Raw genomic sequence first — 22,557 nt, 5'->3', positions numbered from 1 at the left:
AAACTCAGCCTCCAGGTGCTGAGCCTCTGCAGTCCAGCCATGAGTGAAGCTTTCACCCTTCCCTTCACAATTATGGAGCATACAGCACACAGCTATAAGGATAGGAGTATTGTCATCGGTCCAGCTTCCCAAAGAGGCAGCGTCAGCGGGCTTTTAAGCGGCCAAAAGCACATTCAACAGTCATTCTGCACTTGCTCAGCCTGTTGAACCACTCCTTGCTGCTGTCAAGTTGCCCCATGTATGGTTTCATAAGCCACAGCATTAAGGAGTAGGCGGGGTCTCCCAGGATCACAATGGACATTTTGACTTGCCCTACGGTGATCATCTGGTCCGGGAAGAAAGTCCCTGCTTGCAGCTTCCTGAACAGGCCATGAACCTTTCCGGACCAGGCTGTGTTAATGTCAGTGAAACGCCCATGGTGATCCATAAGCGCCTGGAGAACCATAGAGAAATACCCCTTCCAATGAATGTATTCAATGGCTAGGGGGTCTGTGCCAGTATTGGAATATGCATGGCATCTATCGCCTCTCCACTGTTAGGGAAGCCCATTTGTGCAAAGCCATCTACAATGTCACATACATTGCCCAGAGTCACAGTCTTTCTGAGCAGGATACGATTAATGGCCTTGTAGACGTCCGTCAACACGAATCCAACAGTAGACTTTCCCACTCTGAACTGATTAGCGACTGATTGGTAGCAGTCTGGAGTAGTCAGCTTCCATATGCAATCGCCACACGCTTCTCCAATAGCAGGGCAGCTCTTATTCTCCTGTCCTTGCGCTGCAGGGCTGGGGAGAGCTCATCACAGTCCCATGAATGTGACTTTCCTCATCTGAAAGGTCTGCAGCCACTGCTCGTCATCCCAGATGTGCATGATGATGTGATCTCACCACTCAGTGCTTGTTTCCCGAGCCCAAAAGCGGCATTCCACTGTGGTCAGCACCTCCGTGAATGCCACAAGCAATCTTGTGTCGTAGCTACTACACGTGGTGAGATCAATGTCACGCTCCTCTTGTCTTTGTAGTTTAAGGAATAACTCCACTGCCACTCGTGACGGGTTGGTCAGAGCGAGCAGCATACTGGTCAATAGTTTGGGATCCATTCCTGCAGCCCGAAGAGGCAGAGCGCGCAAAACAGAAACCATTGAAAGAAGGCACCAAATGCGGACGGAAGCACAGGGATTGCTGGGATGAAAAGCAATGCATCATGGGGCACTGGGACAGGACCCAGGATGCCCCATGACCCCCTCCGTCTTCCCACAACTCTTAGCAGCAGAAGAGAAAGAGGTGCTCTGTGGGATAGCTGCCCAGAGTGCACTGCTCCAAATACCGCTGCAAGTGCGAACACACTATTGTGCGGGCAGCTGACAGTGTGAGCACACAACAGCGGTTTTCCTTCAGCGCTCTCTGAGCGGCACTGTAACTCCCGGCGCTGTAACTCTGCCAGCATAGACATGCCCTTAGAGAAGATTAATTACCACATCGCTGAGCGAAAGCATGAGGGAGCGGATGGTAGTGCCATCATCCACTCTGAATAGACTTGTAATATCAGAGGGTTTTTTCCCTCCTTTTAAACAACGTTCCTATGAATTTCAGGTTCCTGGAAGGTGACAGATTTAAAGTCCCAAACTCTTTGTTTAATCACAGAACACTTAGCAGCAGCAGCGGGGCTAGTTTCTACACAGTGTGCTATCTGTGTGCCTCAGCCTACACCTACCTAGACAATGTCTAGGTAATTCAGTCTCTAGGGCCCATGCTGTCCTTGACCTATTGCCCAACACTGCCAGGAAGGGGGCCATGGAGTGCAAATTGTGATGTGAACCCTCCTGAGATCAACAAACTCATTTCACTGAATAACCAGGAAATTGTAACCGTTGCTGCCAAGCTGTGTAGGATTTGAACTAGTAACCTAAATGTGAAAAGTCTACAATAGACCCTTGCTAATCCCCTGAGCCATCCAGCACCCAACACTGAAGCCCACTCCTACCCTCATAGGATCCCAGGATACAGATGCCCCCCCGCAACATTTTCTTGCCCCCACTAAGAACCGCACTATGCAGTCACCTGACACTGCATCAGCTTTAGTTAGAAAGTGCAACCACGGTAGGTTGGTGCATTGGTCTTTCACATACAGCAACCTGGATGTAAGTGTATATTAAATCAGTGATGGAAATACGTCCCTAGTAGATATTTATTCACATCGTGAATCCACCCAACAGTTGGATATGAGGCAACACAAGTGGCTATTTTTCCCCAAGAGAAGATTCAAACCAAAGACAGGAGGAGCAGCAGCAGGCTAGGTCTGAGGTTTAATAACACAACCCGGGGGGTAGGGATGGGGCAGGAGAAAGGAGAGAAACTAGAAATAGTAGAATAAGAGATGAAGAGGAGTCAAAGTTGAGGTGAACTGGCCGAGCTATGTAAGGGGATGCAGGAATGAAATAGCAGGGCGTGGTGGATTTAGGTGCAGGCAGATCTGTGTGAGAGGGAAGCTTGCTGAGCAATTATCCCAGCTATTCTTGGATCAAGCTACCAGTGATTTACTTCCACCAGCACTAGATTTCCCCTACACTCCCCACAAAATCCAAACCACTATGACAACAATGTGTAGCAAGGAGGAGCCTTTTGGTTCTTTGTCCTCATCAGCATCCTACCCCCAGTGAGGTGTCTCCAGGAAGGGTGTGTGTGTGTGTGTGTGTAGCTCTTAATTCCCTCTGAAGCCAAAGCCTATGCTGAGCACTCAATGTAAACGGTACCGGGGAATTTCTCTTCTGCTTGCCACATATTGGGAGTAAGAGATTCCTGAGAGGCGCAGCAGGGCGTCCTCACCCCATACAGCACACTTTACGGTGTATCCTTATAACATATGTACAGCAACTAATACAGAGAAGGGAAGGCAAGCCTTTCCCCTCCCTTCCCAAGAGACAGTCAGATGCCCCAGGATGGGATATCATTGGAAGAGATAAGCTTGAGTGGGAGATGAGGTGTGACCTTAAGAGCCGCTCAATACTCGCTGGTAAAGGCCCCAATATAACGGTAAATTGTGTCAGGCCTGACACACTCATTACTCCCACACACTGTGATGATATATAATTAAAAGATGTCTGCGTAAGGTATCACATGTAAACTGGTGACACGCTGGTCCCAAAAATCATTGTGTGATGTATGTAGATGTTGTATATAAAGGGGTGTGTGTGTGTGTGTGTGTGTGTGTGTGTGTGTGTTAGAAACACATTCTTCAAATGTGTTTTGGAGGCAGTGTATACAGCATATCTGCCCTAGCCAAAGGAATGGGGATTTCACTGTTGACTGGCTTGGTTACAGGCAGAGAACAATGAAAGTACATTTACATATAAGGTAAACAAAGCAATCAAGTGGAGGAGGAAACAGTTTAGTGAGCAAAGTCTGCATGCCCATGCTCTTCCCGGCTCTTGAGACAAAGACAATGAACAACATAAAATATACAGGGAACAAAAAGACATTCTAGTCATCCATCACTAGGGGAACAGCAATCTCTGAGCCTGTGAATGGTGAATCTTCTTGGCCTGAAGAGAAGGAGCTGTTGATAACTTGCTGTAAGTGAGAAACCGTTTTAAGCAAAGGTGTAACTTTTAAGAAATTACATTTTAGGCTCTAGAAAATATGTTATTTTTGTAACCCTTTTTTCTCTCTTTTATACTGGCCTAGTATCAATTAAATCTCTGTTCTTTATTAATAAACTTATTCTTAGTTTTATTCTAAGCTATCTCAGTGCAATTATATTAAATATAGAGAGAGTACTTAGCTAACCTAGCAGGCTGGTGTATACACTGTCTCTTTCGGGGCAGCAATGTAATAATTTCCGAGTATCCAGTGAGAGGGACTGGAAACTACAGACAGACATCTCTGGGGAACTCAATTACTGGAGTTCACTGACTGCTATCTACAAAGCAAGGTTAAGACTGGAGGAGTCTCAAGGAGCTTGTGGTTGAAGAGGACAGACCGGTGTGGCAGGGAGCTGACACAGTCTAATCCCCCACAAAGCACACTGGCTAAGGCAGAGAAATAACACAGCGGCTTATGGTTCTGGGCTGCCCTGAGGAGAGCATAATTTGAGGGGTGAGGGTTGTTGTGGATTAGTAGCTAATGCACTGGACTAGGAGTCAGGAATTCTATTCCTGGTTTTGCTACAGTCCTACTGGGACACTTTGGGCAAGTCATGCTCAATGTCTCTGTTTCCTCTCTCAGCATTTGCCTGTCTTGTCTATTTAGATTGTAAACTCTCTCTCTCTCTATATATATACACACACACACACACACACACACACACACACTAAGCCTAGCACAATGGGGACCTGAGTTTCACCGGTGCCTCTAGGTGTTACTGTAACACCAATAATTAATAATGAGATCTGGATAGGAGACTTTGATTTTTGTCATTATTGAGTACCGGCAAGTTATCACTGTGAGCCAGATCCTCAGTGGGTGTAAATCAGTATAGCTCCCTTGGCTGATTGACACCCGCTGAGGATCTGCTGTGTATCTTGAACAATGCACCCACCTCCCCTAAGCTCCACGGGATCAGATTTTTCACTTCACCCAATCTCCCAGTCTAACTAGATGACCACACTTTTCCATCCCCCCAACCCCCCCAAAAAAGGGGGAGCTCTCTGATGACATCTTCACTGCCAAACAGCAAAAGGTACCGCCTGTTACTGTCGCTGGGTTGCCTTTTTAGTATTTCACTCTCCCTGCCCTGGGCCAGATCCCCTGCTGATCGACACCTCCCAAGGGTCCCATGTATTTAAAGTGGGAGATGTCAGACTTGCCAGAATCATGTGCGTTGTTGTGGGGGGTGGGCAATGGACTTTCAACTTAGGCTCTAATCAACCCTGGGTGAGGCAGTCACTACATACCCGCTACACCAAAACCTCTGCCACTGCTCAAGGCCTCCTGGGAATTTCCCTCTCTCACACACAGATGTTTCTATCAAGCCTCAGGTAAGGACTTTTCAGAGGATCTTGCAGAACTAAGCTCAGCTGTTCTGACAAGAGGAGCAGTAAAGCACACAAGAGGTCCTCCTCTCTGTATGTTTTCAAAGAGCTGGCAGAGAACAGCTGCAGGTTTATGAAGCACAAATGATTCATGGAAGGGTATTAGCCAATGAATCACAGAGCAATCATGGCTGTCTTCATTTGTTCTATTCCTCCTAGCCAGTACAGGCTGCCCCTGAATGCTTGGTGACTAGCCAAGGAAACTATTCATGGAAACACGTGGTTCTTTCTGGACCCTCCCTTGTGTGTGTAATGCATTTTCTTTTCATTGTATCACACAGAGTCAACTAGCTCTTTGCGAGAGGCTATTCCAGGCTGCCCTGTAGAGAGCAATACCCATCTTCAGGGAAATAGACAAAGGAAAGATACATTTGAATTGAACCCCTTGCCCAAGCACCTAAGAAGCTGATCCTGAGCAGTGGTGAGCATCCATGCCTTCCATGATGTTTAACTGCATCATTGCTGGGAAAGCCCTGGAGCGATGTGGAGCATTAAAATGATCCTTGGGGGCCTGGTTTTCAATAGAGCTCAGCATGCTGGGTGCTGAGTTCCTCCGACATTATGGCCATAAGGCCTTGTCTACACTTGCAAGTTAGAGCACATTAAATCAGCCCCGGGCGCCATAACTCCTGAGGTGTTCACATTGGCAAGGCACTTTGAGCGCCTGGACTCTGCAGCTGGAGCGCTCCTGGTAATCCACCTCCACGAGAAGCATAGAAATTGCTGGGCTGGAGCGCAGGGGTGTGAGCGAGGAGGACGTGTGGCATTATTGTGCTGTGATTGGCCTCTGGAAACGTCCCATAATCCCCTGAAGTCAAGTGGGCACTCTGGTCATTGTTTTGAACTCTGACTGCAGGCATGCGGATATTCCCTTTCAAAGCTCCTTTCTGACAGCCCCGGGACACAAAACAAACCCTTACTGTGGAATGCTCCTGCTGCAGAGGTGGGTGTGGGTGTGGGTGGGGGGGGGGCGGCGGATGTCAGGTTTTCCCCTTCCCCCTATCTGAACTTACAAGGTAGCATGCTGACACACTCTGCCCCCCAAAACATACTGTCTCTCTCTCCCCCCACATACACACAACATACTCCCTGTCACACTCCCCACCCCCTCATTTGAAAAGCAGCTGGCAATCTAGTCGGATGCCCATAGAACAATGGGATTGGGAAATGGGCATCATGTGACGCTGCGCCTGCCCCATTAGGCATTGCAAACCCTTTCCAAAGCAAGCTGAAGCCACTTGCACACTGGGATAGATACCACAATGCACTGCTGTCTGTGGCATTGCAAGAGCTGCTAATGTGGACACGCTCCACAGTCAAAAGGAGCACAGCATGAACACACAGCAGTGCTTTCCCTGATGCTGTCTCCAAGGACTTGTTTACTCCCGGTGCTCTACGTCTGCAAGTGTGGCCATAGCTTAAGTAACACAGTGGGAGCTGAGCACTTTAGAAAATAACCCCACCTGTGGCACTTGACAATCCAGCCCTAAACATGGTACTGTAGCATCCATTATCCTGTGCTGAGGCACCTGCGTCTCAAGGTCTTGTTGCGGGGTCCCACCTCAGCCCACTGGGTTTTGTTAGCTGATCTATGTATGTGCACATGCCAAGGCTATGAAAGCACCATGCACCCACGTTCAAATAGGTTATAGGCACTTGTTTAGTCACACACACAAAGTGGCTCAATGGATCTGTCTCTACCTGCCCAGTATCAGGAGTCAATTAGACAGCAAAGAAAGCAAGCCGGTCCTGAAGACTTTCCTGCATAACTTGCCTTGAAGCTATGTCTAATGGATGGGGAGGTAAGGCATTGTTTCTTAACCTAAGTAAATTAAATAACTCCCAGGCCATAAAAGGCAACACTTAATGAATAGCAACTAGGAGGAGATCAGTATCCAGGGTGTGCCCAATGATGTGTCTTTATTTTCTCCCCAGTTAAATACAAGTCAGGCAGAAAATAGAGTTCATAGTTGTTCTACTTTTTGGTGGCACCCATGGCCATAGTAGCTAAGTGCTGGACAGATGCAGTGCAGCTGTACTGTAAGGTCCATAGTGAACTTCATAGCCCATCTTCGCCCACATACATAATGCACAAGATAGTTTTACCTAAGGACTAAATTCTAGTTCTGGTTTTGCCAACCACTTGCTGTGCTTGGATAAATCACTTAAGGCCTTAATTTTCAGAGAAGCTGAAGGGCAATTACAGGTGCTCAGCACTTCTGAAAATCAAGCCCTTAACCTCTCTGTGCCAAACGAAAATCCCACTAGCACTCCCTGATCTACCAGCTAGGATTTATTTTAAAAAATGTCATCCTGCTGCTTATCACCTCTGCCCTTGGGTGCTTTATGGCACTGAAAACAGCTATGAACCATTAAATACAGCCTTCCCACCAGCTGCATTGTAAAGGCTGCTTGTGAAGTGCTCTGTAGTGCATAAATGCTAAGTGCTATTATCCGCCTAAAGGGGATGCTCAAAGGGGAAACAAACACGGCTTCACTCACCTTTCAGGGGGAGGAAAAGTTGGAACACAAATGAAACCTCTCAGTTCTCCACGGGGACGTCTTTCTCTTTCACCTGCTCTCGTCTTCAATGGGATACAGGGAAGAGAACAACTGAAAAAGAAGGAAGACAGCCCTCAGCAAAAAAATATTCCCTTTCCCTATATTAAAAAGCTAATAGCACGCATCACCGTCAAACCTTCATTCTGTAACATCAGAACGTCTGCTCACAAAGCATGCTACACGTGTGTGTTGGGAGGAGGAAAAGAGGGAGGCCCCTGTTGCAGCTGTGGGAGATATGATGGTAGCCCTCTAGTGTTGGAAGCTGCCAGAAAGGGGCAGCCAGTCATTGGGTTTATAGTCATATGTCTGTAACATCATGTAAACCCAGCTATTGTTTCTGTCAAGGCTGCCTAAACCACAGCGCAGGTGCACTCTGGCAACACAAAGGAACCTAAGAAGGGGTGGAAATGGCTCCCTGAGAAAGCCCATGGAGAATATGCCCTGCACAGGAAGACACCCTAGCCAGTACAGAGCTGGCATAAGGACTCCAAGCCAGCTCTGCTCCCAGCCCCTGGCATAGGGGGCATGTCAGGATTGGGCCAGGGGTCTGGAGTGGGCGGAAGTGGGCAAGCAGGGATGGAAATGGGGCATGTGGCCAGAGCTCACAGTTCTACTGTTTTTCACCAATTGCCAGAGCTCATAAGGAGCTCCAGAAAGCAACACAGATAGAACAGTTCTGAGGCTGACACCCAGAGCAGGGAAGGGCCCCCAGCTGCTCCAAAACATGCGGAGCACAAGCATGGTTTTAAGTCACCTTTTCCCAGCCCCCAGCTCTGTCCCAAGCACAGGAATTGGGGGACTACGAATTCGGGCCTATGTGCCAGCCAGTCTCTGTCCAAGCACTAGTTATCAGCGAGTGTTCTTATTAGCAGGCTAATGACAGCCCAGAATAACGGCTGATCCAGGACTGGCTCCCGTCTGACTTCCCCTGCCTGTCTAGGTTTTTATATCATGCTCAGCAACACAGTGTCTCTCTCAGCTGAAAAGGCCCCTCAAACCTGACATAAGCCCAAGCTGTACTGCCTGGACATAGGTCACCGTTGTGATTTACCTGCCACTGCCTCCCCACCCTGCCTAAGGCCTCTTCCCACAATTGTGAACTGACTGGCCCTTCAGTTAAAAACAAACCTAAAGAAAGGATCTCATTCTCCATTAAATATTACAGGCTTTTGAGAATAATATCTATACAAGCCTATTACATTTCTGTAGCCCTCTCCTGGCGTCTTCACAATGAAACCCTACAGGACTTTCGCTGTGAAGTCAAATGGGTAGCCAGCTCCAACTTTCCTTTCTTTTTTTTGGAAGGGGAGGAAATGGGGAGGAGTTTAGACAACTTGCCTGTTCTCCAGAGAGAGCACTGCATGCAGGGACTTGAAGTCTCCATGGGCTGCATCTTCACAGAAAGACTAAGAATGGCTACAATTAATTACAGCCCAAATCAGGTGCAACCCTGAGGCTCTCGATAAGCTGCTTTTGGCAAGGTTTGGGAATCCTTCGTCACAAACCGCAGGACATGAAAGGGGAGAAGGGAGCAGGAATTTACCTAAAGCCACTTATTTATATTGCAAACCAGGACCCCCCTCTGATAAACGCTGTACAAAATGCAGAATTAAAAAATCCCCATCCTCCCATGATCAGTCTGCCTCTCTGAAAAGCTAATGTTAATGTATCCTCCCAGTGTGAATGCTACAGTTTCTTCCCCTCACCCCACCCCATACTTTGCCTTGCCCTTTAGCTGCTTGTGGAGATACAGCTGGGGAACTGGAATTCCTACTTGTAAGCAGTTTGCACACATCTCCCTCAAACAAAAATACTGTCTGGGGTTCTGCGAGTTTAAGGGGAGCAGAAGTATAGTGTTAACGGCTGAGCTGACTTGTTTCTACTTCCACTGCTTCTGTTCCCCACCCCAGAATAGAACACCATTTACTTCTGTTGTCTTTAAAGTCACACTCCTAGCTGCAACAACTACAGGAAACAAGTGAGTCTGAGATTTTTCTCAAAACGCTGGGCAATGCAGAAACAATGAAGATTCCACGTGCAAGAGTTTTTCTCTCTCCTGAAATCTCTGCCCCCGCTGGCAATGCTGCTGGGGGTGAGGATGGGGCTTCGGCATTGATTTATCCCCTGCAAAGGTTACATGATCCAGCAGTCTGAGTACAGGATCAGGACCCCCTGCATTCTATTCCAGCTGTGGCATTAACTCACTTTGAAGCTTGGGGCAAGTCACTTCACTTCTTGGTCTTCATTAATACTGACTAACCTGCCTTGCTGGGATGTTATAAGGATTGGTCTTTGTGACACACCTGGAAGAAAAGGGTTAAGTATTACCCAAAGGCCAAAACCCCAGGTTCTCACCCAGTTTTTAGTCAGGCAGATGCCCCTTGAAGTTGCTAGGAGTTTGAATATGGCCCACAGAGAAGTAAAAGGGATAAACTCTCATGTACCTCCAACATCCCTTCTTCTTCTTCTTCCTCCTCCCCCTCTCTGCTAAAAACAAAAAAACCCTGGAGGAAGCAGAGTTAACTTCCTAGCAGCGAAGAGTCTATTAGACCACATCTACACAACAGCATGTACAGCGGCCCAGCTGCAAGGCTGGAGCGCTTGTGATGGATATGATCTAAGCTGATGGTAGACACGTCGGTTTAGTAACTGCAGCCTCTGCAAGAGGTGGTAGCTATGTCGGTGGGAGAAGCTTTCCCACTGATCTGGTGCTATCCACACCAGTGCTTAGGTCGGTATAACTTGCGTTGCTTAGGGGTGTGAATTATTCACACCCCTGAGCAAAATGAGTTATACCGAAGTAATCAGTAATATAGACAAAGTCTTAGATCATGGAACAGTCTCCCAAGAGAAGTGGGAGGAACCCTAACATTTGAGATGCTTGCAAGTCACCTGGAAAAAGCACTGGAATATAAATAAGGTTTCAGAGTAGCTAGAATTGTCAGGGAGCTCGGCTGGGTGAGCTAGGAGGGACCTTCCTACCTTTATTGTCTGTGTTCCTAGGAGAGCCATTTAAAAACAAATGGACAACATTAGCAATGTTTAAAAAAAAAGTAATGAAAGGTTGCCAACCTCTTCTCCAGACGCTCTCTACACCAGCTGACCGACGCTGAGTGACAGAGCACCACTGCCTGCTTTCTCCTCCTCCCTGATGTAAAGCTGCCAGCCTCAAAGCCCAGCACTCCAGACAAAGGCTCTGATTTCCTAGGACCAGCCCTTCAGTCTAACTCAGCCAGATTCAGAGTCATTACATGTGTACACAGGTCTCCACCAGATCTTTCCCCTGGCTGTCTGCACTCCTGGCAGCGCTCACTAGCTCTAAGAGCTCTCAGACTCTTAAATGAGGCTCACACAGTGCAGCAATTCATGAGCCAAATGTCCAGTCCTGCCTCCCCATGACATGCTGGGCCTGAAATCTTCAGGAACTTCAGCTGTGTTCTACCCTTTGTTGAAGCTCATCATGTTGCTGCCCCCATGCCCTTTCCCCTTGCAAGAGGATAATTGTCCCCAGGATGCAAAATGCGTTTTTCATTTCAACCAGTTAGAATACGCTTGAAAGTCAAACCACCAATGCCTCTAGGGGTGGTGAAAAGCATGAGTGTGATCAAACTCTTAAACTATATGAGACAAGGAAGCTACTAAAGGGCAGACGTATGGAATGGACATGGAGCTGAACTCCCCTCCCCCCTCTTCTGATTCCTCTTTGGTTTTTGAATGGAAGCATGATCTAGTGCAGAGATTCTCAAACTGTAGTCCATGGACCACCATGGTCCACGAGCTCCATTCAGGTGGTCTACAGATAGTTCGCTCTAAGGTGCACGCCAGGGCGGCTGAACACGAGAGAATGAAGGGCTACCCACCTAATTATTGGAGGAGGTGTGGCTCCACTAATTAGGTGCCTGGCCCTAGAAGACACACACGTAAAGTGAGGTGGTGGCCTTGGGGGGAATAGGAGGTAGGTGGGAGGGGGCAGTGGGGTGAGAAGAGGGGGTGGGGGGAATTTGGGACACGCAGGACTGTGACAGCCAGAGGAAGAGGCGACTTTCCCCAGCTCTAGGGCTGCAGCTGCCGGGGAGAGACTCCCCTCTTTCCCAGCCCCAGCTCCTGGGGGCTCTCGTGGCAGGACATATTCCTGTAGGTTTCATCACATGACATAACCTTTAGTTTGTGAAGACTCCAGGGCAATCCTAGAGGATTGGCAACCCTAGGCCAGGAGGCTACAGGCCACAGCTCCCAGAACCTGATCCTCTGGAAAGCAACAGGTCCCTCAAAACAGATTCCAACACAGCTGAAGGTGGTACATGGTGCAAAATACAGGGCTGCAGACAGAGCAGGTTTGGAGATGGGCACTCCATGCGTGGATTTAATGAAAACTCTTCTATGCAAACCGCATCCTTGTGTCTTAAATAAAGCTCCTTTCATCCCAGAGCACTTTATACTATTTATACACAGGAACCACTTCACCAGCCACTGAGCTGAAAAGAGGGATAATAAAAGGCTTTTCACTCTTCACAAGAGGTGCCAGAGCTCAGGGCCTGCTGTGTGTTTGCAAAGAGCTCCTTGCGATCTAGACCTGAGGAACAGTGGATGAGTTAGGTCAGTCTCAGCTGAAAGACAAGACAAACCTGATGTGACGACACTACCTTTTCCCCTCTGAAGTTCCCCATTGTTACTACTGCTGGTGTAGTTCCGCAGTGGTAGCCTAGACAGGGAGCACTCAGGTAGTCTAGCCTCTAGTGTTTTCAACACCATGCTATCCATCTCCACTCAAAGCCCTTATTTAAAAAGCAGGGCTCTCGTCTACACTTGAGAACTGGATCTAGTGCATTATGCCAGTTTAATCACAAGTGATTTAGTGCATCTGCATTGACCACGCTGAATCCATGGAAGTTATGTGCCCCTCCATACAAGACTAATGCTGTCTTGATCAATTCCCTGATCATTCCCACTCAGTTTCCACAGGCGACACATCAGGGCCATTCCCCAAGGTCCCCAGTGCACTGTGGTAGGACTCGTTGAATCCTTTCAACTTCTCTGAGTCCATGATGGCACTAAATCAGTTCAAACTGAACTGGTTAGACTGTTTGTAACCCACCTGTAGACAGTTAGGGGAATTTGTGTGTGTGGGTGCAGTGCTCAACAAATATTCTCAGGGCCTTAACCAGTTGAATTTCTCAAGTGTACATCAAGCTCTTTTTACAAGACAGTTTCACCTCATCGACGCTAGCTGGCCAAACAGCGTTGTAACTTTTAAGTTCAGCGGGTAAACACCGTTAGCTGAACTGAGTCCACAGAGCTCTTATAGAAGGTGCTTTCTATTTATTATTCACAGATCCCTCAACATCATCTTAGTTCCTGTGGTGGGGCAATGCCCCACCCCCAGGCAAGATTGGGCTACAACAGGCCAGAGTGGCTGAGCAGAATGGCAGCCAATCAGAGAGGGCCTGTGGGGAAGCCAATCAGTGCTGAGCAGCGGGCAGCGAATCAGGGCCAGGCTAGGCCCTATATAAAAGCTGTCCAGGAGCAATGCAGTCAGTCTCTCCCAGACCTTCAGAGGGGAAGGTCTGTCTCCTGAAGTAAGGGGACCGGCACGGCACGGCACGGCACGGCACGGCACGGCACGGCTCCAGCCCAATACCTGTCAGACTGCAGGCCCTGACTAGAAGGGCCTAGAGGCTTCAAGAGGTCAGAGGGGAAGTGATCCAGGGAGGATGGACAGACGAGGAGAGGAGGAGGGCAGAGAGGTTACCTGGGTCAGGACTCAGAGTGGTGGGTGGGCCTGGGTCCGGGTACCCTCCTTCCCCCCTTGTACTGCACCTGACCATGGAAGAATGACCATGACAGACTGTAACCGGCCTTTGAGCAGAGGGGCTAGACTTTGGAGGTTGTGATTGGCCACTGTGGCAGGGGCAAGTTGGAAGACTGCTGTTACCCCTGCTGTTAAAGGGGTAAGGATGGACAAGGGGGGCACTGCCGGAGGGCAGTGTCCTGAAGCAGATGTCGCCGAGCAGGGAGCAACGCGAGTCCGGATACCAACGGGGAGCAGATGATGGATGGGACACCACCGGCAGAGAGCGCTCTGCAATGGACAGAGCTAATTCCCAGATGTGCTAGCAGGAGACGCAGTGGTGGTGAGTCCTGACCCCGTTAATCCCCAAGCCAGGCATATTTTTGGATCTACATGCAGCGTTAGGTATATGCCAGTGCTGGCAGTTAGTTATCCCACAGTGATAATTCACAGTTATTAGACTTTAACCAGAGCAATAAAATATATTTTCAAGAACCACTGGAAGATGCAATAGCTAAGGTGCTTCTATAGCCCCCAGAGTTGTCATAGCAACTGGGCAGGGCCCCTCACTGCCATTTGTGTATTTATCCTCACAACACTTCTGTGAGGTAGAGAAGCACTGTCCCCATTTAACAGAAAGGGAACTAAGGCCTTGTCTACACTACCAAGTTTTGTTGTCTAAACAATCACAGAATATCAGGGTTGGAAGGGACCTCAGGAGGTCATCTAGTCCAACCCCCTGCTCAAAGCAGGACCAATCCCCAATTTCTGCCCCAGATCCCTAAATGGCCCCCTCAAGGATTGAACTCTCAACCCTGGGTTTAGCAGGCCAATGCTCAAACCACTGAGCTATCCCTCCCCCCCAATGAATGCATATAAACTGTGATGTGACTTTTGTCGGGGAAAAATACCCGGTTTTGGCAACAAAATACACCAACCCCGATGAGACATAAATCTTTTTCCTCTACATTTTTCTCAAAGTGCCAATGTAGACACCACGCTTGAATTCATTGCTTTAATTGGCTGCCCTGAGGTGTCCCACAATGCCCATTGTGACTGCTCTGGTCAGCAGTTTGAACTCCACTGCCCTGCAGCCAGGTAAACAACCATCTGCCCCTCCCCCTTAAAAGCCCCAGGAATTTTTGAAATTCCAAGAAGTCTCATCACATCTTTCCAGGTGACCATGGCAGGTTACCACAGCAAACACTCTTCCGCTTGGACCACTGTGCAGCTGCTGGATCTGATCAGTTTATGCGGAGAGGAGGCTGTGCAGTCACAGCTGTGCTTGAACCGTAGAAATTGGGATACCAATGGGCACATTTCTCAAGGCTTGTGTGAAAAGGGTATGATCAGGACATGCTGCATTGCAGAGTGAAGATAAAGAAACTGAGGCAGGCGTACCATAAGGCGAAGGAGGCAAACAGATGCTCCAGTGCTTCACCTATAACCTGCTGATCCTATAAGGAACTAGATGCTCTCCTCGGTGGCGACTCCACCGCCAAGAGCCCCGTAGATACTTCAGCGGACCTGGAGGCAGTGGAAAGAGGACCTAACCTGGAGGATGAAGTTATTGATGAAGAGGTGGAGTTAGACAACTATGTGGAGCTCCCAGCAGGGTTGCCGATGGGACAGGCAGCCAGGAATGGCTCTCCACTCCAGAGGTGACTAGCCAGTTTCAGCAGTTGCTCTCTGGCGAGCAAGAAATGGGAGAGGGGATTCCTGGTAAGTGGCTATGGTTTGTGTAGTGTGGAGGTGGGTTCAGGGTCTAGAAATGTGGGAGGCTGGCTGTGTTTCTGTGACCTGGACACTTCCTTGTGTAGCTAATTAGTATGGCGGAACAGGGTGTTGATGCACACCAGGAATCCTCCAGAGGTCTCCAGGAAAGTTTCCTGGAGGTACTAGCAATCCTCTGCTGAAGGTTTGCTGCTTTGTTCCTTCCCCTGTTGCAGGAAACTTTCCCGCGCCATTTGGCAATCACTTGTGCAGGGACCAAAACAGCACACAGGTGAGCAGCATAAGGAGCAGGGTGGAAGCCACAAGCATGGAGTAGATGTGCCCTCATTTCCCTGCTTCCCTTTAGCAGTGAAATATCTGCTGCAATGAGCCCCACCTGTGGAAAGTGTGGGGAATTTTAGAATATTTCCCTAGTCGGCTGCACCACGACTCTTGTAGTGTGCTTTTTTTTTTTTTTCCCCATGTGCAGCTCCACTCCCCTCACCCCTGCCAACACTCACCATGCTTTGGGTGTTCACAGAGATGTGTGCCTGCCAAGGGTCAGTGAGGAAGTGACTGTTATGTTGCAAAAGGTGTATTTAACTGAAATATTTCAATGCTGTGTGAGTTTAACAATCCCACTTCTGTGCATTGTCCCTTGTGTTTTGGTAGATGTGGCCTTCAGGAACACCCCATGCATCCCTGTCGAGCGTCTCTGCCAGATAAAGTGCCCAAGATGCAGCAAAGAAGACATGTTCTGGGAGGTATTGCACTACTCCAATGCAGAGAAAAGGGAATACCAGGATTGCTGGGAAGCTGAACAGCAGGACAGAAAAGAGAATCAGGAGTTTAAGGATGCTACTGAGCGGATGATTAAAGTAATGGAGGAGCAAACACAGATGCTGAAGTCCTTAATAATGCTGCAGACTGAGCAGATTAGTGCCTGCCCTCCCTTGCAGCACATTCAGAACTTTTCCATGCTACCCCCTGCCCCCTCCAAACTCCACCCACACTGTCCTTTCCATGATCTCGGACTTCTGTTTCCCCTTTACTCCACCCCCTTGGACACTTTCACAATGATGGCTGGACCTACACCCAGCTATGAAAGTCTGCCCTTCCCTGGTTCCTCCTTTCCCAGCAGGCATCTTGGAGTTTGTGTGTGCTGTTTCTTGTGCAATAAAAGCAAAGTTTTTGAATAATAACCTCTTTATTTGTTCTCTACAAATTGAGATAGCAGGCAGTACCAGTACATATACAGGCACTTTAAACATTTGCTTAGTGGACTGTAAAGCCAAATGTCACCATTGCTTCCTAGGAAAACAGTACAGCACCCATCCCAGAGATCTACATTACTGGTTCTCATTTTTAAAGTGTTGCCTCAAAGCCTCCCTGATTTGAACTGTCCCTCTCTGGGTCTTTCTGATAGCCCTGGTATCTGGCAGCTAACCAGTCTAACTCAGCACTCCACCCCAAGCAAACCTTTCACCCTTAGCTTCACAGAGATTATGCCACGTACAACATGCGGCTATGACCAGGGGAATATTATCTTTATTAAAGTCTAACCTACCCTAAAGGCATCGCCAGTGTGCCTTTAATCTGCCAAAGGCACATTCCACTGTCATCCAGCACCTGCTCAGCCTGTTGCTGAACTGCTTCTTACTGCTGTCCAGGTGTCCTATGTAAGGTTTCATGAGCCAGAGATGTAAGGGGTATACCAGGTCTCCCAGAATCACTATGGGCATTTCAACATCCCCCACTGTAATCTTCTGGTTTGTTGAAAAAAAGTCCCCACTTGCAACTTTCTGTATAGGCCGGTGTTCCTGAAGATGCGTGCATCATGCACCTTCCCGGACCACACTTCATTGATGTCAGTGAAATGCCCACAGTGATCCATGAGCACCTGCAATACCATAGAGAAGTACCCCTTCCTATTCATGTACTCAATTACAAGGTGGTCGGGTGGCAAAACTGGAATGTGTGTGCTATCTATCACCCCTTCACAGTTAGGGAAACCCATTTATGCAAACCTATTCACTATTTCATGCACATTTCCCAGAATCACAGTCCTTTGTAGCAGGATGCAATTTATTGCCCTGCACACTTGCATTAACACAGCCCCAATGGTTGACTTCCTCACTCCAAATTGGATTGCGACTGAGCGGTAGCAGTCTGGAGTCGCCAACTTCCACACAGCGATTGCCACACGCTTCTCTACTGATAGGGTGGCTCTCATTCTGGTGTCCTTGCATCATAGTGCAGGGGCGAGCTCCACACCCAGTTCCAGAAAGGTGGCTTTCCGCATCCAAAAGTGCTGTAGCCACTGCTCGTCATACCAACCTGCATGATAATACGATCCGTCCATTCAGTGCTTGTTTCCCCAAGCCCAAAAGCGACCGTCTACCCACTGCAGCTGTTCTGTGAATGCCAAAAGCAATCTAAAGTTGCTCCTATCTGGATAGACTCGCAGGTGCCCAACATTTCTCTGGTTTCCATTTCTCTGAGGGCTCCGTTTTTGAAGCCTGAGTATCTCTGGCTATTATTAAGGCTTTGAGTAGCTCTCTCTCTCTTTTTTCCACAGTTGAAATCATTTACTAAAAAAAAAAAAACAAAACAAACAAACAAACACACTAATATTGAGCCTGCTCAAGGGCAAATTAAATGATAGTTCATTTCCTGAAGCAGTGGGAGCAATGTGTTATGTGCAGCAAACTCAGTACTGAGCTGCCTCTAAAATAATCCTCCTTAGAACCAAAATTAACACCCCATTGCTAGAAATAGAAGTTCCTTCCATCCCTCCCTCCCCCCTTTTGCAGCAAACTTTAATGGATCCACAAAACCATTTACTCAGCTGTTTGTAGAGCAGCCTGCAAACATCACAGGGAAGTATCAGCATGTGAATAAACAAAGGGAAGGCATGGGCTGTTTAAAGGCAATTACAGGCCGGCTGAGTGCCAAAGTTAGGAGGGGCAGGGGAACAGCACACCCAAACAAGCTGTAAATTAAAAACAACGAGGAGTCTGATGGCACCTTAATGACTAACAGATTTATTTGGGCATAAGCTTTCGTGGGTTAAAAACCCACTTCTTCAGATGCATCCTCCTCATTGTTTTTGTGGATACAGACTAACACAGCTATCCCTCTGATACTTGGCACCATTCAAGCTGTAAATCAGGTTCCTCTGAAAGATGCCATACTCCTTCTCTGCACCCATTCATACTCCACTGTCCCTACAGGTACCAGTGAATGCTTCTTCACTAAGGAACTGTCGACACACAACTTTGTGCTGCTTTAACTATACTGGTACAGTTAAGGTGGTGCCACGCCTCGCAGAGCAGATGCAGTTTTAGCAGTATACTTTGGTGCAAAGTAGACTCTGAATCCATCTCAGCGAATCACCATCTTTACTGAGAATTAACACACCACTGATCTGTAGTTGAGAGAAGAGATCACTGCATTCCAGTGCTGTCTGTTAGTCAGCACTCTGATTATGGCTGGGAAATCCTGGACTGGATTTCTGCAGCTAGCCGACATAGGGTTTTCTCCATCCTTCCATCTCTCTGGTTACCCCAGAAGGAAGGAGGTAGCCTCATCACAGACGAAGTATAAAAGCAGTTTTGGGTTCACTCCCTCTATTTTCTCCCCATACAGTTTAAAGCCAGAAGGGACCATTAGATCATCTAGCCCAGTGGTTTTCAACCTTTTTTCATTTGCAGACACCTAAAAAAATTTCAAATGGAGGTGCAGATCCCTTTGGAAAACTTAGACAGTCTGTGGACCCCCACGGGTCCATGGACCACAGGTTGAAGACAACTAATTTATTCAGACCTCTTGTATAACACAGGCCAGATGATCTCATATAGTAACCCTCTATTGAGCCAAATAACTGATTTGACTAAAGCATAATCTTCCAAGCGAAGACTGGACCCCTTTCTGAAGGCATCAAGAGATGGAGAATCTACCACATGCCTGGTAGCTTGTTCCAATGGTTCTGCTCTTGCAAATGGCTCTGCCTGCTTCTTTAAGTTCATTAAATACTAGCGGAGTTCAAAGGGAAGATACCAATGTGACAAATGTCCGAGGTAACGGTGAGCTGGCTCACCGTCCGCTTCCCAGCTCATCCCCATGGCATTAGTGGGGTTGGGGGGAACAACCAGAGCTGTGGTGTTTAAATTCGACCTTTAAGAACTCAGCCCTAAGAATGGGATCCTTCTAGCCCTCAGTTTTTAACAGAAATAGTGAGAATTTTCAGGAAAGCTACGGCCAAAGTGTCCAGAAGTGACCAGTGATTTTTAGGTGCCTCCATTTTTGGGTGCCCAACATGGTGATAATTTGAAGGGGCCTATTTTTCAGAGGGCAGGAGCTCAGCACTTTCTGAAAGTCAGGCCCTTTTAAGACATCTCAAGTTGAGCAACTGAAAAATGAGGCTCATAAACAAACAAAAAAACAACCACCCCAAGCCGCTAGTCACTTCTGCAAAGGGTAGGTTTAAATCTAAACTTCATGTTGAAAGTAGCCATGACGACCTCACTAGGCTCTAATTCCATTCCTGTTGAAATGAGTTGACGGGTGTGTTGCGACTGATTGCAAAGGTAGCAAGATCAGGGCCGTACGAGTGCAACTGAACAAACTCCTCACATCAGCCTCACACAAGTTACAAAACAGCATCTGGCGAGAAGGCCCTGTACAATCAACCTGGACTCTAATTATCTCAGCACAGACACAGAGAAGGAAAGAATCTGAACAGGGAGATACAAGGAACACAAGTACAGGCTGGCCCAAGGGAAGTGGGGGGTGAAATGCAATCTTGCTGCGATATTAATGGCCATGGGCTGTGCTGGCTCTCCTCCCCTTGGCCAGAGATATATAACACTCTCAGGGCTTGTTTATATGGGACAGTGTCACCCGTTATACAGATAGAATTATACCAGTATAGTTGCACTGAAAGAGTTACACTAGTGTAACTCCCAGTGCGAACAATCCCTCAAGAGTGGATGGTGAAGAGGGGCAGTTATTGCTACACATCTCAGAGCTTGCATCTGTGACCAGGCACAGGGAGAACTGCACCCTTCTCCAGCCACTACAGCAGCAGGTTTCCTACAGTACTGATAACCCAACCTCTGGGCTCACACAGCAGCCACAGGCTGAAGGGAAAGCAGTTAAATGGTTTCTCCTCCCCAAGCACAGAGAAAGGCCTTGTCTACAGTGTGGATTTGCCCTGATTTCAGCCATCTGAGCAGCTGATACCCCTACAGTAGACATGGGAAGCTGGGGGTTTGCACTGGTGCAGCTGCCTCAGTAACTGGCAAATCCCCAGCGTAGACAAGGCCAAGAGTGGGAGAGGACTCAAACTGATGTGCCCCTGAAGGAGAAGAGGTTCCTAAACTCCCTTGCATACCATGGTGTGGGCTTCCTGGGATTACAAGGTGACTGGTGCCGGTGGGGCTACAGAACCCAAAATACAGCTTCAGTCTAGAGGGCAGCTCTGCCTCTTTTTAGGCTGCATTTCAATACGCCTTTGAGTTCATCCCTTCCCACTCCAGTGCTTGATTTACTGCCACTGTAGAGAAGTCTGCAAACACAAAGCCAAATGTTTTCCTGTAGTTATGCAGTTACTTAATCAGAAGACAGAGAACCAAACAGGGGGGAAGAAGGTGGGGATCCAAACAGGGTCTTGGTTTTTTTTAAAGACAACACTGCTCAGAATGTTTGTGGCACCTCAACCCACTATGTGATCGTTCTATCTAAAGCACCTCCTTTAGAGGTGGCACTTAGAACACAAGCACTTGCACAAACTAAGAGCCCCAGACGCTGCTCTGTGACTGCATGCACAGCTCCGCATGGCATCCGGGGGAGTTCAGGGTGCAGCCCTCAAGCAAGAAAGTAAACAATTAAACATGGGGCAAGGCACTGTTGTCAGGGGAAATGGATGTTAATTCTTCCCTTACCTCAGATTCCTCAGAGGCCAATGCAAGATATTGAGAGAGATTCACAACCCATGACTCACTCCCACTGCTCCTGGCACCTAAACTATGCTGCTGGCTGGACAGCATGTCCAAAATCCTGGCATGATTTTGTTTGCATAGCTTGGGTCTATGCAGCATGGAGATTCTGCTGAAGTTTTTCTTCCACTATATTTCTTCCGCTCTTGCATTACCTTCATTGGAGACAAAGGCACCTTTGAAACACAGCTCTGCACACACCAAAGGCAACATCTGCTTTTAGATGGTCACTAATCAGCCACTTAAAAAAAAAAAAAAAAGGATCCACAACACACACACAATTTTAAAAAGTCACCAGAAATTCCTGCCTGCAGTTCCTCCTGTCTCAAATTTTCACTGCATTCTGTGTGGGTGAAATGTGCTAAATTGACATCAGTAGTCTATTACCATTTTGTATATGGTATCTGAGCTCACTGTGCTGGGCGCTGTGTGTACACAGAGTAAGAGACAGTCACTGCCCTTGAGAGCTTTCAGTACGAATAAACAAGACAGACAAAGAATGTATTATTATCCTCGTTTTCCAGACAGGGAACTGAGGCACAGAGCGGTTAAGTGGTTCACCCAAGGTGACACAAGAAGTCTGTGGCAGAGATAGAAATTGAACCCAGATTTCCCAAGTCCCAGACTAACACATACAATATAAGCAGTAGTATCAGACTGACACCCTCTGTCCCCAGTAGTGTGATAAGCAGGAGAGATCACCCCTAGCTTTGAGAAGGGAGCTCAGCCTCTCTGCTAATTTGCTGAGAGTGCCAATAATGCCATCTGGACTGGATCTGAACCAATGGCCTAAAGACTCTAGATCCCATCATCAATTCAGCCCCCCTGTAATAAGCAGAGGCCCTGAAACATGCATCAGAGGCCTGAGCTGAAGTAATGAAAACTTTGCTGATATAAAGCAAAGTTAAGTTGTGAACAAGAGGCAGGCCCTGCTCACAGAATTTGGCAAGCACAGGGCTGCTATTGCAGAAACACACATTCCTAAGTAGTGCTAGGCACAAGAATATATACGCAACCACACTCCAGAAAGGTGGCACCAGAACACCTCAATACCAAACACATTTCCCAAAGATAACAGGAACACGCTAACCCATCTTAAGGATAAGGTCAAGGTGACAGCATAATGGATAGAGATGTTTTGATCAAATCTACAGATACAAGGTAATGGGTGGCATCCTAAAAGGTCAGAGGGTAACTCCCTGATATGTATGGGGCAATATGTAATTTGTTTGTATTGGTGTATAAAGATGCATCTCAGAGGGAGCATCCCTGAGGGGGCAGTGGGAAGTCCCGCCACTGACTGAGTTGCGTGCATTGTCACGGGCATACATGGGCTAGTGTAATGGTAGACATTGATCTGGGGAGCTAGGAACATGCTTTGTTGTCAATAAACCAGGTTGGATGCCTTCGTACCTTAATGGATCTTGTGGTCATTGGGCAGTTCGCTGCGCAGAGCTGCGACAG

The 22,557-nt window shown here is 47.8% G+C and overlaps 1 protein-coding gene across 4 annotated transcripts in view; it reads right to left on the bottom strand.

Annotated features, from left to right (window-relative positions):
* CD151 (CD151 molecule (Raph blood group)) overlaps positions 1–22,557 on the bottom strand; it is a 62,514-nt gene that overhangs the window by 31,754 nt on the left and 8,203 nt on the right. For 2 of the 4 annotated variants that reach the window (XM_038404944.2, XM_043517848.1), the window contains exon 2: positions 7,534–7,644. The exons of the other annotated variants lie outside the window; for them this stretch is intronic. The gene's annotated coding sequence lies outside the window, so the exon portion shown is untranslated. The remainder of the gene's footprint in view (positions 1–7,533; positions 7,645–22,557) is intronic. 4 annotated transcript variants of the gene reach the window in all.

This window comes from Dermochelys coriacea, chromosome 6, assembly GCF_009764565.3.
Source record: "Dermochelys coriacea isolate rDerCor1 chromosome 6, rDerCor1.pri.v4, whole genome shotgun sequence".
NCBI lineage: Eukaryota > Metazoa > Chordata > Testudines > Dermochelyidae > Dermochelys > Dermochelys coriacea.
This window is presented reverse-complemented; position numbering and strand designations above follow the sequence as displayed.